Raw genomic sequence first — 17,636 nt, forward strand, 5'->3', positions numbered from 1 at the left:
AAGGTGAAAGAGGAGAGTGAAAAAGCTGGCTTGAAATTCAACATTCAAAAAACTAAGATCATGGCATCCAGTCCCATCATTTCATGGCAAATAGACGGGGAAACAATTGAAACAGTGAGTAACTTTATTTTCTTGGGCTCCAAAATCACTGCAGATGGTGACCGCAGCCATGAAATTACAAGACGTTTCTTTCTTGGAAGAAAAGCTATGACCAACTTAGACAGCATATTAAAAAGTAAAGCCATTACTTTGCCAACAAAGGTCTGTATAGTCAAAGCTGTGGTGTTCCCAGTAGTCATGTATGAATGTGAAAGTTGGACCATAAAGAAGGCTGAGCATTGAAGAATTGATGCTTTTGAACTGTGGTGTTGGAGAAGACTCTTGCAAGTCCCTTGGACTGGAAGGGGATCAAACCAGTCAATCCTAGAGGAAATCAATCCTGAATATTCATTAGAAGGACTGATGCTGAAGTGAAGCTCTAATATTTTGGCCACCTGTTATGAAGAACTGACTCATTGGAAAAGACCCTGAAACTGAGAAAGAAAAGATTGAAGGCAGGAGGAGAAGGGGCTTACAGAGGATGAGATGGTTGGATGGCATCACCAGCTTGATGGACATGAGCTTGAGCAAGCTCCAGGAGTTGGTGATGGACAGAAAAGCCTGGCATGTTGCAGTCCATGGGATCACAAAGAGTTGGGCAGGACTAAGCAACTGAACTGAACTGATGTCCTTTAATGAAAATGAGAAGAGCAATTTAAAGCACTGTAGTCTATGTTTTTCCATCAAATGAAAGGAAATCGGTGTCCTTGGATCTATCGACTGGATTTTGTTATCTATGTGCCTGCTTTATAATTACTGTGAATATTGATAGCATGGTAGATCAATGAAGAAAACTAATAGTGCCCATTACATTTTTTATCACCATATCATCTAGTGATTTATTGTACTTGAATCAAATTAATATTGTGCCTTCAATTAAAATGAACTTTTGCATGCGATTCTTTAGAAAACCATGTGGGTTTTCTATTTAGAAACCATTTAGAAAAAATTTAGGTATAATCCATTATCCCCTAAATTCATTGATTTAGCTGCAAAAGTCCCCTTCCATATTATAATCACTACTAAACTTATGAGTATAATAAAAAAATAATTCTTGAATGTCTTTTTGTACATCTTGTCATGTTAGCCTTTTTTTTTTTGCTCCAGTTATACTAAAATTTAATTATCTCAATGCCCAAAATACAGAGCATAGCAAAGGAGTCTTTTTTTTTAAATAGTAGTCAATTTGATGTTTTAGCTTAAAACTAATACACATAATAGTATCTAAAAGGCATAAAACCCCATGCCTATTTTTCATGTGTATATTGTAACATCCATATTTTATTTTTATGTTTGAGTTTTAAAAAGTTTCAGGAATTATTTTGAGTTACAAAATCTATCTGATGGAAGGCTAGGTACATATACTCACAAGGTTAACATGATCTTACCATTTCATGAAAAATAATCATGGAAAAGAATCATATTAGTCTCAAAAAAAAACACATGATTTTTTATGAAATAAGGTACAATCAATTTAAAACTATATATAATTGAAACTTTGAAAAAGAGGCATGCAGAAGTTGGGACTACAAGGGCAGACTGGATACCTAACAGAAATTGCCTGATTTTATGGGTCAAAGGAGGAAAGATATGTGTAAATATAGACACAAGAAAAACAGAGCAGTTTTATCATATTTTAATTATATATGAAGTGCAGTCTCCAGAATGGGCAGTTGAAAGCCAGGTGTACCACAAATAAGATATTTTAATCGAACTTAAAGTGTTCCACTTCATCATCACCACTGGATATAAATTTTGACAGCTGCCTTAAGAACATTAGCAGCTGGAATTATCATCATCTGATTCCTCAAAGTTCTAACATTTTAACTCTCTGCTACTGCTGCTGCTAAGTCGCTTCAGTCGTGTCTGACTCTGTGCGACCCCATAAGATGGCAGCCCACCAGGCTCTCCCGTCCCTGGGATTCTCCAGGCAAGAACACTGGAGTGGGTTCCCATTTCCTTCTCCAATGCATGAAAGGGAAAAGTGAAAATGAAGTCACTCAGTCATGTCCGATTCTTAGCGACCCCATGGATTGCAGCCTACCAGGCTCCTCCATCCATGGGATTTTTCCAGACAAGAGTACTGGAGTTGGGTGCCATTGCCGTCTCCAATTTTAACTATCAGATGGCAAAAAAAAAAAAAAAAAAAGGCATTATTATACTTGCTAGTTGTATCTTTGATGCCTTATATAAAATCTTTTCACACTGATTTTGGGTCAGAGTTACTCCTGCTCATGTTATTTTTCTGAGGAGTGTTTGAAGAACATTCATCTTTTGGCCCTAAAACTGAGTACTGCTACTCAATAGGCCAACATTCATTCTTCTACTTTTTCTTCTTTAAGTATCTTTTCTTTTAAAAAATAATTCGTTTAAGTTTCATTCATTTAAAAGATGAAAAAATAACTAATTTCTAAGTAGAACTAGCTTCTTTCCAAAGCTCAGCACTATATCCCCATAAGCTTTCTAGACATTTCCATTAGCGCATTGAACAATGTACTGAAGCCCAAGCTCCTCACCTCTCTTTCCTCCCCACCCAAAGACTGCTCTTTTCTGCTTGGAAAAGTGCCTCACCTTCATGACTTGTTGCAATTAAAGAGGTGGTTTTTTTTGTTTGTTTTTGTTTTTGCAACCACATAGATTTTAACTCTTAAAGCCATGTGAGAGCCATTCTTTTCCAATTCCCAGAACAAAGAACAAGTCTTACACTTGGCCTCCATAAATTTATTCCATAGGTTTTTGTCTTTACAACCCTCATCTAGATATTATGACAGAATCTTATTTCCATCCTGCCAATCAATTCCATTCCTTCATAGACAGCTCTTTCAAAAAACTGAACCCTTTCAATCCCAGCTGAAATCTCCCAGAAAACTGGCAATATCTACAAGTAGGCTTCTAATTGCTGGCATATTACTAGTATCAACTTTAGTTCTAAACAACTTGCATAGATCCACTGTATGCTCTGCATCACAGAATGTCCTCACCCTTCCGAGTCACTGGCCTTATTGCTTATTTTCCTGGTTATAGACGCACACACACATCCTGTGGACCTAACACCCACCAATTCAAGTTAATCTTTGGCATTAGTTTTATGTCACTAATACAATCTGGAGTTAACTACCTTGTGTAATCAGGCCTTGGTCTAGAAAAACCTTAGAACCATGGATCTCGGTGGTAGCTTCTTATCGGGGTCCTGCCTTGGTTGAATCCAGGGATTCCCTCAGGATGACGGTGTCGGTGATTAGAATAGCGATAGCTTAGTTAAGTATTAATTAGAGGTATAAAGAGTGGTTAAATAGGGATAGCTCAGTGAGAAAATTCAGTGGAGCAAAGAGGCTGAATAACTTGGTTTATGTGGAAAACCAATAAAACTCCAAGACAAGGAGTTTGTGTCACCTACGTAGGCCACAGGCATCCTCCCATTCTCCCAAAGGAGAGGAGACAGTAAGCCCTCCCCAGTCAGATCTTAGAAGCCCAGGCAAAATTAGTAGGCTTAACGAGCCTCCTTTCTCCAGATGGGAATTCAGCCAGAAGGTGAGAGAAAAACGACATGGGGAGACCAAGCTTCGGTGAGCAAGGCCCCTAGCTTTATTTTCAACAGGGGCTTTTATACCCTAAGTTGCACATAAAGGATAATGGGGGTATGAAATCATGCAAAGTCAGCAGTCTTTGATCCTTATCGAAACCAGGGTTTCTTTTCTGCAAACTTACCATACACAAATGGTTTAGGTGATTTACATCATCTTCTGGCCAGAAGGCCTGTTAACATTTCATGACTCTGACCAAGGTTTGTCAACCGTAAGACTTATTTTCTCTAAGAGTAATAATTTTAAAGTTTGACACCATCCTCCAAAGGTGTTAGATAAAGTTGCATTCCTATAGGGCAAAGGCGCAATGGGTTTACAAGGAAGGAAAGAATTTATTACCTTAAGGGTCTAAAGTTGTTAACACCAAGGCCACTACTTATTTTTTCTACATACCAACTATATTAATTAATACACTTCCAAGGGTACAATACAGGGGATGTGGAAACTTAGCAGCAAGCATGTGCTCAACAATGAAATCTTCTACTAGTTCTATTCTGACAATTTCTAACTCTCCGAGAGGCTCTATACTATTTGAATACCTTAAACTTCCCACGCCTCTTGCGGTTGGGAGACTGTAAACAATCGTATGTGTAGCTGTAGGAGTCCGGGTAAACCTGTCAGGCAAGTTAGAGAGCCATCTGAGGGGTTTGTGAACTAAAACACTCTTGTCACGCCCAGGAACTTTATTAACTGGAGCTGTAAGTTAACTCTTTTTCAGAGGGAGAGATGGTGGTGGGGGACGGCCCCCCATAAAGTCAGAGGTGTAGGTGAGAGCACAAAGCAGTAAAGTAGGCAGACTCTGGTTTGGGGGTAGATGCTCAGGCAGCCCCAGAGGGGCACCCCTCGAGATCTGGCTTGCCTTGCCCACCAAAACTCTCCCACATAACTTTGTTATGGGTTGGGACTCCCCTGCTGGCTCCCGGCAGCTTCTCATAAGGAATTTCTCTCCTAGGCTTACATCAACAGCTTCAAAACGACTTTTCTAACTTTTTGCCACTTTCTTGCTCATATATCCAAGTGCTCTTATTACCTAGACGATTGAGCATAAATTCTTTATTTTCTAATCTAAAATCCTTCCAAAGTCAGGTTTAATATGTTTCCAATACTGCAAAGAATTAACTCATTTGAAAAGACCCTTATGGTGGGAAAGATAGAAGGCAGGAGAAGAAGGGGATGACAGAGGATGAGATGGTTGAATGGCATCACCGACTCAATAGACATATGAGTTTGAGGCGGCTCTAGGAGTTGGTGATGGACAGGGAAGCCTGGCATGCCGCAGTCCATGGGGTCGCAAAGAGTTGGACACAACTGAGCAACTGAACTGAACTGAATATCATGTTTAACTAGTTATTTGCAATGCAAATGCTAACAATACAAAGCTTTTACTCTGGTCACACTAGGCTCTGTAGTATTGCCAGCTGGCACACATTATGCGATGCCTAGGTACTGCATTTTCTCAAGCCATTTCCATGTTCTGCAATGATCTCTCCTCTCCACCTGCACAAATCCTATCTACCCTAAGAGTCTAGTTCAAGTCCTCCATCTTTAGAATCAGAGTAACTCACAATGATGCCTTTTTTCCCTGAGTTTAGAAAAACACTATCTCATTTAATGCATGCTTAACTCATGTGACAGTTATGCTATAGAGACCACACTTTTAAAGCAGCACTTTAACACTTTTATGAACATGAATAATGCCAATTCCTACTATAGACCCTTTCCTAATAAAGATTTTGACCCATTTACCTTGGCTTTGAAAAGTCTAAGGGATTTAGAATTAGCTAGTGTGGGATATTTTAGGTTTTCCTTTGAACTTCTTTCTTCTTTTTATTCCACAGATTTTCTATCATTTGTCCAAATGTATTTCAATATATTGAATATATTGAAATATATTGAAAACAAAATTCAAGTTGTCTTCTATACCTCTACCATCCTAGGATGCTTTTGTATAGTATGACACACAGCAATACACAATGCAGTACACAAAATGCATTTGTTTATTGAACACCAAAATTAGACTTCAATTTTATAAGTGTTTCTATCACAAAAACAATATGGGGCTTTATGGGGAAATAAAAATATAAAAATAAATAAATGTGTGGTTTTCTGAAAATACAGGCCTTATGTGAGACACATCAACCTACACAACATCATTCAGCTCCAGTGTGGTGTCTGGAGATGGGTTTATCCCCATGTAGGACAGGGTATTTTGATGATCATTCATTTCATCTACAAGATAAATAAATGCCAAGTTAGTTATATCCCTCTGGGCCTGCCTGAGCATCTACCCCAAAACCAGAGTCTGCCTACTTTACTGCTTTGTGCTCTCACCTACACCTCTGACTTTATGGGGGGCCGTCCCCCACCGCCATCTCTCCCTCTGAAAAAGAGTTAACTTACAGCTCCAGTTAATAAAGTTCCTGGGCGTGACAAGAGTGTTTTAGTTCACAAACCCCTCAGATGGCTCTCTAACTTGCCTGACAGGTTTACCCGGACTCCTACAGCTACACATACGATTGTTTACAGTCTCCCAACCGCAAGAGGTGTGGGAAGTTTAAGGTATTCAAATAGTATAGAGCCTCTCGGAGAGTTAGAAATTGTCAGAATAGAACTAGTAGAAGATTTCATTGTTGAGCACATGCTTGCTGCTAAGTTTCCACATCCCCTGTATTGTACCCTTGGAAGTGTATTAATTAATATAGTTGGTATGTAGAAAAAATAAAATAAAAAAATAAAAAGCAGCAGTAATTGAAATTCAATTGCAAAATGTCATATTCTGATTGTAAAATACATATACTTATCAAATTATGTAAATCTTTCTCTCCTTTACATATATTACTTCCTTTTCTCCGGATACATCTACATGTACACACTTACTTATCTCTCAACCTCTGCCAATTCATTTAACAATTTATCTGTTATTGTGTGTAAAGCCTGGCTATTTACTGAACAAGTAACAAAAAACAATTCATTGTGTCTTCAGCTGTAGGTTAGGTGAAAGTGTATTGTTTTTCTACATGAAGAATTTTAGACCACCCCAAACTCTAGGATTAAATGTGTGTTCTGGGTCACAATTCAACACCTAATCAATCCCCATTCTCATGGTCATGAACAGTGGCTATAGAATGATAAGTGACCAGCCCCCTAGAACACAGAAGTGAAAACTTTTAGAGAAAGATGAAAAAGTGAGAGTGAAGTCACTCAGTTATGTCCAACTCTTTGCGACCACATGGACTGTAGCCTCCCAGGCTCCTCTCTCCATGGGATATTCCAGGCAAGAATACTGGAGTGGGTTGCCATTCCCCTCTCCAGGGGTCTTCCCAACCCAGGGATTGAACCTGTGTCTCTTGCACTGAGGTAGATTCTTTATTGTGTGAGCCACCAGGGAAGCCCTTCATTGCTGACTCAACTCACCTCACCTCCAAATATCTGAACTAAAAGATTAAGTGGGTCCTTGATGAAGTAAAACAATAATTAAGATGGTGTCAAATTATTTAAAAGGGTTACCCAACTGAGATATGACCCAAGTGTGGACTGTGAGGAAAGCTGAGCGCCGAATAATTGATGCTTTTGAACTGTGGTGTTGGAGAAGACTCTTGACAGTCCCTTGGACTGCAAGGAGATCCAACCAGTCCATTCTGAAGGAGATTAGCCCCGGGATTTCTTTGGAATGATGCTAAAGCTGAAACTCCTGTACTTTGGCCACTTCATGGGAAGTGCTGATTCACTGGAAAAGACTCTGATGCTGGGAGGGATTGGGGGCAGGAGAAGAAGGGGATGACAGAGGATGAGATGGCTGGATGGCATCACTGACTCGATGGACGTGAGTCTGAGTGAACTCCGGGAGTTGGTGATGGACAGGGAGGCTTGGCGTGCTGCAGTTCATGGGGTTGCGAAGAGTCGAACATGACTGAGTGACTGAACTGAACTGAAATGAAATGAACAATTTTAGTGCTTCCCAGCTTGATGGAAAATGTGTGTGTGTGTGTGTGTGTGTGTGTGTGTGTGTGTGTGTATAAATAAGGAAACTGACGAATAAAAATTAAAAAAAGAATTAGGGAATCTATTTCTTTTTTAATAATATTTTTAAAGTATGTATTGAATTTGTTACAATATTGCTTAGTTGTTTTTTAAGTTTTTGGATATTTGGCTCCCAGGCATGTGGGATCTTAGCTCCCGACTAAAGACTGAACCCACAACCCACTCCCCTTACTTTGGAAGGGCAAATCCTAACCACTAGACTGCCAGGCAAATACTGCCTAGGGACTGTATTTTCAAACATATTGGAGGAATATAATTCAAAAGGGAATTGAGGACAGCAGTTCAGACACCCAATTTTGGAAGGAAATCAGAATGAGGCAGAAGACTTCCCTTCCAGTTACCACCTGAGAGCTCATGGTGAACGAAGAACAAATGAGTAAATGTAGGTACAGCTCTTAGAAACATGTACGTCAGAGTGTCAGCACTATCTGATAGTTCCATTAATAAGTCTGGAAAAAATAACAGTACTTCCAGAGACAGCATCTAGAAGGCTATAGACTACGGAAGGAAGGAAAGAGATTTTAATATACATTCTCTTGTAACCTGTGAATTTTCCACAAGTGTGTTATTCTCGATGCTTTTATTATAAAATATTTTTATAAACTAAGCCCCATGTCATGGCACGTGACACCCACTTTGGTCCCAAGGTGAGGAATTCAGACAGGGTGCAGTGGGGATGGCTATTTCTGCTCTAGGATGTTGGGGTCTCAGGAGAGGAGACTCACCAGTTGGGGTTGATACTAACACTAGGGGCTGGACTCCTCTGGAGGTGACGTCACTGCCACGTCTGCAGCTGAAGCCGGGCTTGCTGGCGGAGATTCAGGAAGCCTTCCCACGAGGCCTGGGCTTCCTCCTAGAAGGCAGAACCGCCGAGTTCATTGTGGGTGGTGGACAGCTCCAGCAGGAGGTTGACCTGAGTGGCTCATGGCCTTTTCAGGCTTAACTGTGGACATTACACAGTGTTATTTCCAGGACATCTGTCAGTGGTAAGTAAGCCCTCATCACTCTGTATCAACTCTTGTTAAAAGAAAGGGCACTGGGACGACCCAGAGGGAGGGTATCGGGGGGGAGGAGGGAGGAGGGTTCAGGATGGGGAACACAGATATACCTCTGGCGGATTCATTTCAATATTTGGCAAAACTAATACAATATTGTAAAGTTTAAAAATAAAATAAAATTTAAACTTCCTACTGTAACAAAAAAAAAAAGAAAGAAAGGGCCTAGACCCACATCTAAGTGGGTGAAACATAAAAGAAATTGCATAGGTGTTAAGATTTATACCTGTACATATCAGTTTAAAAATCATAGCAACACATTAAAAGATGCTCAGCATCATTAATCATCAGGGAAATACAGATTAAAAAAAAACAACCAATGAGGTATACAAAAAACAAATGTTGGTGAGGATACTGAGAAAAGTGAACCCTCCCACACTGTTGGTGGGTATGTAAATTGCAACAGACACTACAGAAAACAGTATAAAGGTTCCTCAACAAAATAAAAATAGAGCTACCATATGATCTAGCAGTTCTACTCCTGAGTAGATATTTGAAGAAAACCAAAACCACTATTTCAAAAAAGTACATGAAGCCCACTGTTCAAAGCAGTATTATTCACAGTTGCCAAGATATGAAAGTAACCTAAGTATCCAACAGCCAGTGAATGGATAAAGAAGATGTTATGTGTGTGTGTGTGTGTATATTCATATATATATATATATATATATATATATATATACACGCACATATATATTCACAAACATACAATAGAATACTACTCATCCATAAAAATTAAAATATGCCATTTGTAGCAACATGGATAGATTTGGAAGGTATTATGCTCAGTGAAATAAATCAGAGAAAGACATATACTGAATGATATCCCTTATGTGTGGAATATCAGTAACACAATAAACTAGTGAATGTAACAAAAAAGAAGCAGACTCATAGATAGAGAGCCCAAACTAGTGGTTACCAGTGGTTACCATTTCTTTCTCCAGGGCACCTTCCCCACCCAGGACTTGAATCCTCATCTCCTGCATTGGCAGGCAGATTCTTTACTTCAGAAGGAAAGCCCAGGGAAGCCCACAGATACGTATGAAGATAGATATAGATATAGATATAGATATATAACTGAATCACTTTGCTGTATACCTGAAATTAATACAACATTGCAAATCAACTATACTTCAATCAAAGTTAAATATTAGTTCAAAAAATAAACACACTTTTAAATGGCCTACAGGTAATTTGACTCAAAGCAGAGTAAGCAATAATTTCAGTATCAGCATTTATATATCTCCACTACATAAGACTGTTCAAGTGCCCCTGCTCCCTTCCCACTGTATGCTCCTACCTCTATCTCTAGTCTCAGGCCTCACTCTGATGTCAAACACTACACGTGCACAGCTTGCACTGTGCAGTCTGGGAGAAGGAAAATCCCAGTTTCATTGTTTAATAGCCATGTGAGTGTTCTGAACTTAATATTATCATCCGACACTTTTCTGTTGCAGTCTTAATTCTGTATCTACACAGGGAGAAAGCCATGAGAGAACCCAAGGAGAAGGCAGTCATCTCAAAGCCAAGGATGGACTGCTCAAGAAAATCCAACTCAACCTTAAATCCCAGCCTCCAGAACATGAGAGAATGGTGTTCGGTCTTTTAAACAACCGGGTCTGTGGTATTTTGTGATGGCAGGCCTAGTAAACTAAGATAAGACTCTAAAACATCTTTGAATCTAAATTACTTTATTTATATAGCTTGTAATTACAATGTATTGACGAACGAGTGAAATAATCTAGAGACAATGGTGTACATACCTATGAATTTTATTTTCTCTTGGTATGTTTTTCCTGTGACTTCCAATTCCAATGACCTACTCATTGAACTCATTCTCAGGGCTTCCCTGGTGACTCAGAGGTAAAGAAACCACCTGCCAATTCAGGAGATGTGGTTTTGATCCCTGGGTTGGGAAGATCCCCTGGAGAAGGAAAAGACAACCCACGCCAGTATTCTTGCCTGGAATATCCCATGATCAGAGAGGCCTGGTGGGCTACAGTCCATGGGGTCGCAAAGACTCAGACACAACTTTGCACCTAAACAGCAAACTCAATCCCGTCAAGGTTCATGTTATACAGATAGGGGCAAAGACAATGAGAAGAGAAAAAGTTAATAGTCCAAGGCATTTAGAGAAAGTTCGCTTGCATAAAATTTACAAAATATTATTCAAATAATTTCTCGTTTTATTTTTACTTTCCTCTCATTCTGGTAATACTATTCTTCGTGAATATGTCTGTTAGAATATTATTGCTTTTCTTGAAATGAAAAATTTTGAATTGCATAACACCCTTAGAAATTCTCACAGTATTACAATGTAAGTAAATAGAAAATGAAAATGACTTCATCTTGTTGTCTAAGCAATTAATGCATTTTGGTTTCCTATTTCAATGCCAATTTGTTGGGGCTCCCAAATCTTCTGCCTGGAACTTGTGAGTCGTATTCAAGTGTGCCATCAACTCAAGAGAAGGGATCTTTCTCTGCTGCAATCTGCCTCACTTCAGAGTCCCATAGACTCCTTACAGTGTTTTCTTGACAAAAAGCTGATAATCATGATTAATCCCTCACTTTCTTTCACTTCCCATTTCACATCTGCTAGTTCAACCTTCAGACCACCTACCCAACCTCCACCTCCACCAATTCTGAATCAAATCTCCCCTTACATTAGTTCTTTCCAGTCCTTGAACCACAAACCATAAAAAGGATCAGACCTCACATCTCAACTCTCCTCCAGCAAGGGGGCTTTGCCTCACAGGGCAGTCCCACACATGCTCTTTTTCTCCATCAATTTCCCCGATCCCCATTATCTCTAATTAAAGGCAGGGAGAAGAAAGGAACTGGTATTACCTACATCTGGTGATTCTAGGCTAGCTCCCTTTTTAATTGTGTGTGTGCCCGTAGGGTCCACCTCTTTGCGGTCCCATGGAGTGTAGCCCACAAGGCTCTCCTGTCCATGGATTTCTCCAAGCAAGAATAATTCGGAGTGGGCAGTTATTTCCTTCTCCAGGGGATCTTCCCAGCCCAGGGACTGAACTTGAGTCTCTTGCTTCTTCTACATTGAAAGGCAGATTCTTTACCTCTGTACCATCTGAGAAGCCCATCTTTACATACATGACATTATTACACTCATTTCATAGACAATGAAACCAATGATTATCTGAAATATTTGTGTAGCTCTGTGAATAAGTGTCAATTTAGCTAACTAGTAGTGACACTGGGATTCAAACCCAGATAAATCTGGGGCCAATGTCCACACCCTATCTACACCATCCTGCCTTGAAGGCCTTCTTTAGCACTTCTCATTGGCCTCCCTGGGATCCTAGAAAGACTGTTTTGGCAGGTGGTAAGAGGATGTGGTTTAAGAAACAGGAAAAAAAGAATCTGAAGACCATTTCTTCACATGTAAAAGAGAGAAAATTTCTAACACGGAGAGTTATTTAATGAAATCAAAAGTGAAAGTGAAAGTGGCTCATTCATGTCAGACTCTTTGTCACCCCACGGACTATACAGACCATGGAATTCTCTAGGCCAGAACACTGGAGTGTGTAGCCTTTCCCTTCACCAGGGGATGTTCCCAACCCAGGGATTGAACCCAGGTTTCCCACATTGCAGGCAGATTCTTTACCAAATGAGCCTCAAGGGAAGTCCAAGAATACAGGGGTGGGTAGCCTATCCCTTCTCCAGCAGGTCTTCCCAACCCAGGAATGCAACTGGGGTCTCCTGCACTGCTGGTGGTTTCTTTACCAACTGAGCTCTCAGGCAACTCCAAGAATCAGATAAAGAATCTAGCACTGTTACTGCTGCTAAGCTGCTGTTGCTAAGTCATGTCAGTCGTGCCCGACTCTGGGCGACCCCATAGACGGCAGCCCACCAGGCTGCCGTCCCTGGGATTCTCCAGCCAACAATATTGGAGTGGGTTGCCATTTTCTTCTCCAGTGAATGAAAGTGAAAAATGAAAGTGAAGTCGCTCAGTCGAGTCCGAGTCTTCGCGACCCCATGGACTGTAGCCTACCAGGCTCCTCCGTCCATGGGATTTCCCAGGCAAGAATACTGGAGTGGCTTGTCATTGCCTTCTCCTTAGCACTGTTAGTAGGGAAGAATAAGATCACACACAGATATATACCTTGCTACTTTTCCTAACCCCTTTCTGATTAAACAGATCTAAACACACACACACACACACACAGTAATTCAGGTCAGGCCATCTGTGTTCTTGTTGACTTCTGCAAATTCACCACCTAACACCTCAGTTTATGTCAACTTCCTTGACTTCCTCACTGTTCCTGGCAGGCACATCCACACAGGGGTGCCTTTGCTTTAGACATCTTCTCTGCCTGCCGAGTTCATCCCCAAGACTTATATCTGTCATTGAGCAAATAAAGATTTTAAAAACTAAGATCAATCTCTGGCCATTTTGTTGGCCAATTGTATCTTCTTTGTCAGTCATATTAAGAGTTTTTAATATGTCTCTGCTGATTGATCATTTGCAATAGAAGTCAAAATTGCAATTAGTTAATTCCACAGGTTGCTTTGGAGGGCAATAAAACAGAAAATTGATACTGTTTGATCTTTTTCACAGTTCTTCCTTTATGGAAGCTTACCTTTTGTAATGAAAATGTACTACTAAACCACTTTGACATTTTCCTTAATGTGCACAAAAACAGATATACACAATAGATCAGAATAGAATGGAAAACAAACTTAAAAATGTCATTGTGGAATATTGTGAAGTGCTCTGAATATTTACCATTGTAAGAAAATGTCCAAGAATAGCGTATATGGAAAGTATTTCTAAATTGTACAGAATTTATTAAAAAAAAATAAACCACCATTCGCTATCGTTTGAAAAAAGAAAATATCCAAAAAGGTGTTAGTAATTTTTCTTAATCTGTTTTCAATATTGTTTGAAGCTAGGGTTTGAAAATTTAACAGAAATATAGATCAATGGAACAAAATAGAAAGTCCAGAGATAAATCCACACACATATGGAAACCTTATCTTTGACAAAACAGGCAAGAAGATACAATGGAGAAAAGACAATCTCTTTTTAACAAGTGGTGCTGGGAAAACTGGTCAACCACTTGTAAAAGGATGAAACTAGAACACTTTCTAACACCATACACAAAAATAAACTCAAAATGGTTTAAAGATCTAAACGTAAGACCAGAAACCAGAGGAAAACACAGGCAAAACACTCTCCAACAGAAATCATAGCAGGATCCTCTATGACCCACCTCCCAGACTAATGGAAATAAAAGCAAAAATAAACAAATGGGACCTAATTAAACTTAAAAGCTTTTGTACAATGAAAGAACCTATAAGCAAAGTGAAAAGACAGCCTTCAGAATGGGAGAAAATAATAGCAAACAAAGCAACTGACAAAGAATTAATCTCAAAAATATACAAGCAACTCCTGCAGCTCAATTCCAGAACAATAAATGACCCAATCAAAAAATGGGCCAAAGAACTAAACAGTTCTCCAAAGAAGACACACAGATGACTAACAAACGCATGAAAGGATGCTCAACATCACTCATTATCAGAGAAATGCAAATCAAAACCATTATAAATTTAAAGAATAAATAAACTGGAAAGTATATCATAAAAAATAAAATTTATTATGATAAATATAATATCATTTATGAGATGGCTTTGACTTACAGACTACAAAAGTAGGTTTCACTCTATTTTATATATTAGTTTAATATTTAAAAAAAAAAAAAGAATCACTTGCCCTTTGGCTCTGACCAATCAGATAAAAAATTCTAACTTTTTTTTTAAATCTATCTAGTTTTTGTATGGTTGTATGATAGGCAAGTTTACGGGAAATATTTACCTTAAAGATATTACTGTTGTTGAAATTAACTTTTCTTAGAAATGTGTTTTTCACTGCCAAGATAAGAACCCAAAGTAGTACAGGGAATTATTATCTGATTTTTTTGTTTGTTTGTTTTTTTCCAGTGGTATTCCTCAGAATAGTTGGAAATTCCCCAGATTTATAAAATATCAATATGAAAAATATAATAACTATTCTATAAAATCTAATTGCATAGGAATTGAAAAATATCCTCTGTTTATTAAAAGGTTTTAGGAATGGAGAGTTTATAAGGGGTTCTCTCTTGAATGTGGGAGAAAAAGTATGCCCCACATTCCACAACCAAAAACAACATTATTGAAGACACACAGCATTACTCAGTGTCATGATAAGGCTGAAAATTCACAGGACAAATTCTATGAAAAAGTTAAGCCATTTATGATACTTATATATAGTAAACCTATATATGTAGTAAATATATATATAGTACAAAATCCATTAGCTCTAAAATTTGGTAGTGCCAATGAAAATTTTGACGTGATAGAAAAACTCCTAAGTATGATGTCCGTGACAAGCACAACTTAGTTCTGAGGTTTAACAATGTTTCAGAAGGGAGGTGGGGTTATTTTCTTTTTTTGCCACACCTTGTGGCTTGCAGGGTCTTAGTTTCTTGACCAAGGATCCAATCCTGGGCCTGGGCAGTGAAAGTTCAGAGTCCTAACCATTGGACCACTGAGGAAGTCCTGTAATGTCTTAACAATGCTCATATGAAACTGGCCACATTTAGGACATCTAACTACTGACAGTTCTCCCCAAATGGTCAAAGCTGTTAGACCGTTAATTTAACTGAGGTGGCAACATTTTTCAAGGCCATGAAACATAAGTCAGTTCCCTGCATAAGGGTCTTAGAGTTACTCTCCGTTAGAAAATTAAAACAGAAGACATACTGTTTGTAATAATTAAGTCTCTGAACCTTGTGTCCTCTTAGGGTCAGGCCACAGGCTATTCAGTTGTGGTAGATGAATCAGAGTACCAAGAACAATCTTCTTATATTGAAATTAAGATGCTTAGCTATGGCATCTTCCAGAGAGAATGGAAATTTTAAGATTTCATTTTATTGACTTGTTTTTTTTTTATTTTAATTTAATTGCAGGACAATTATTTTACAATATTGTATTGGTTTTGCCATACATCAACATGAATCCGCCACGGGTGTACACGTGTTCCCCATCCTGAACCCCCCTCCCATCTCCCTCCCCATACCATCCTGCTGGGTCATCCCAGTGCACCAGCCCCAAGCATCCTGTATCATGCATCGAGTTTACAGAAGATCAAGAAAGGGTCTGATATTTACAAAACTAGTTTTATATTTCTCATTTCATGTTACAATAGTGTTGTGAATTTATTGCAGAACATTTTTGGAAAATAGAAACAAAAAACCAAAAATTAAATCACTGACACATCTACTGCATTAAAACAACTACTGTTAACATTCTGTTTTATACATATTCAACATTTTGTATGCATTTTAAAATATATACTTTACTTCTTTTTGAGAATATTATTTCATTAGCATCTTGGGAACCATCTTCTCATTGTTTTTCTGCCTCACTGATTGCTATTTTTAATGTTTAAAATTTTTTTAACTTAACATGTTTATTTATTTTTTACTTTACAATATTGTATTGGTTTTGCCATACATCAACATGCATCCGCCACAGGTGTACATGTGTTCCCCATCCTGAACCCCCCTCCCACCTCCCTCCCCATACCATCCCTCTGGGTCATCCCAGTGCACCAGCCCCAAGCTCCCTGTATCCTAAATTGAACCTAGACTGGCGATACGTTTCTTATATGATAGCTTACATGTTTTAATGCCCTTCTCCCAAATCATCCCCCTCTCCCTCTCCCATGGAGTCCAAAACACTGTTCTATACATCTGTGTCTCTTTTGCTGTCTCGCATATAGGGTTGTCATTACCGTCTTTCTAAATTCCATATATATGCGTTACTATACTGTATTCGTCTGTTTCTTTCTGGTTGACTTCACTCTGTATAATAGGCTACAGTTTAATCCACTTCATTAGAACTGATTCAAATGTATTCTTTTTAATGGCTGAGTAATACTCCATCGTGTACATGTACCACGGCTTTCTTATTCTTAAAGAGAAATTTATTAATCAGTTGGCTCCAGATAGTCAGAGGAAACTCCTAAAACTGGCCTTTCTAGGTCCTCCTCACCATTCTATGCAAAACAAAGAACTCTGACCTGAAGAAAAAAAAATGGACAATAAGGTTGATCACACCCAGCTCCTAACTGGTCCCAGCTGGTCTCCAGAATTCCTTGCCCCAGCTGTTTAAGAAATACCTACTCCGAAGACTTCCCTGGCTTCCCTGTGGCTCAGACGGTAAAGTGTCTGCCTACAATGCAGAGGACCCGGGTTCAATCCCTGGGTCAGGAAGATCTCCTAGAGAAGGAAATGGCAACCCACTCCAGTATTCTTGCCTGGGAAATCCCATGGACAGAGAAGCCTGGTAGGGCTACAGTCCATGGGGTCACAAAGAGCTGGACATGACTGAGAGACTTCACTCACTCCAAACAACCTTGGAGAAGAACAGGCACCCGTAACAGTAGATGTCCACATATATGCCTATATATACTTACTCTTTTCTTGGGTTAGCGCAGCAGGTCATTAATCTGATGCTGCTCCTTCTTGTCTCATTAAAGGTGAATCCATTCCGTAAAGTGCCGGTCTCCTTCTTTTTCCGAACCTCGCCTCCTCTAACTCCCTTACCCTACACTGGTAAGAGCTGCCACATCAGTATTCTTAAACAAAAATCAGGAAGAACCTAAAGAAAAAGGGAATAGAGATAAGAGAAAGGCCAAAGCTCTCCTTATGGCCCTAAAGGGAGTTAACTTTAGGGCTACAAAGGTGGGAGGATACAAGCAAAAACCTGAAGTCTTTTTTTGTTGTGGCAAGAATGGACACTTTAAGAGACAATGCCCCCAAGGCAAGCAGAGGCCACCACCAAGGCCCTGCCC

At 39.2% G+C, this 17,636-nt stretch overlaps 1 long non-coding RNA gene across 2 annotated transcripts; it reads right to left on the reverse strand.

Moving 5' to 3' along the window:
• Positions 1-5,683: 5,683 nt before the first annotated feature.
• LOC129653947 (uncharacterized) lies at positions 5,684-11,690 on the reverse strand. 2 transcript variants are annotated; one of them, XR_008715303.1, is made up of 3 exons: positions 11,443-11,690; positions 8,450-8,577; positions 5,684-5,912 (listed from the first exon to the last, which is right to left on the reverse strand). It is a non-coding gene; the product is annotated as an uncharacterized LOC129653947 (long non-coding RNA). The 2 variants fall into 2 exon arrangements; XR_008715302.1 differs by lacking the exon at positions 11,443-11,690 and adding an exon at positions 10,543-10,854.
• Positions 11,691-17,636: the final 5,946 nt, after the last annotated feature.

This window comes from Bubalus kerabau, chromosome 5 (assembly GCF_029407905.1).
Source record: "Bubalus kerabau isolate K-KA32 ecotype Philippines breed swamp buffalo chromosome 5, PCC_UOA_SB_1v2, whole genome shotgun sequence".
NCBI classification, from domain to species: Eukaryota; Metazoa; Chordata; class Mammalia; order Artiodactyla; family Bovidae; genus Bubalus; species Bubalus kerabau.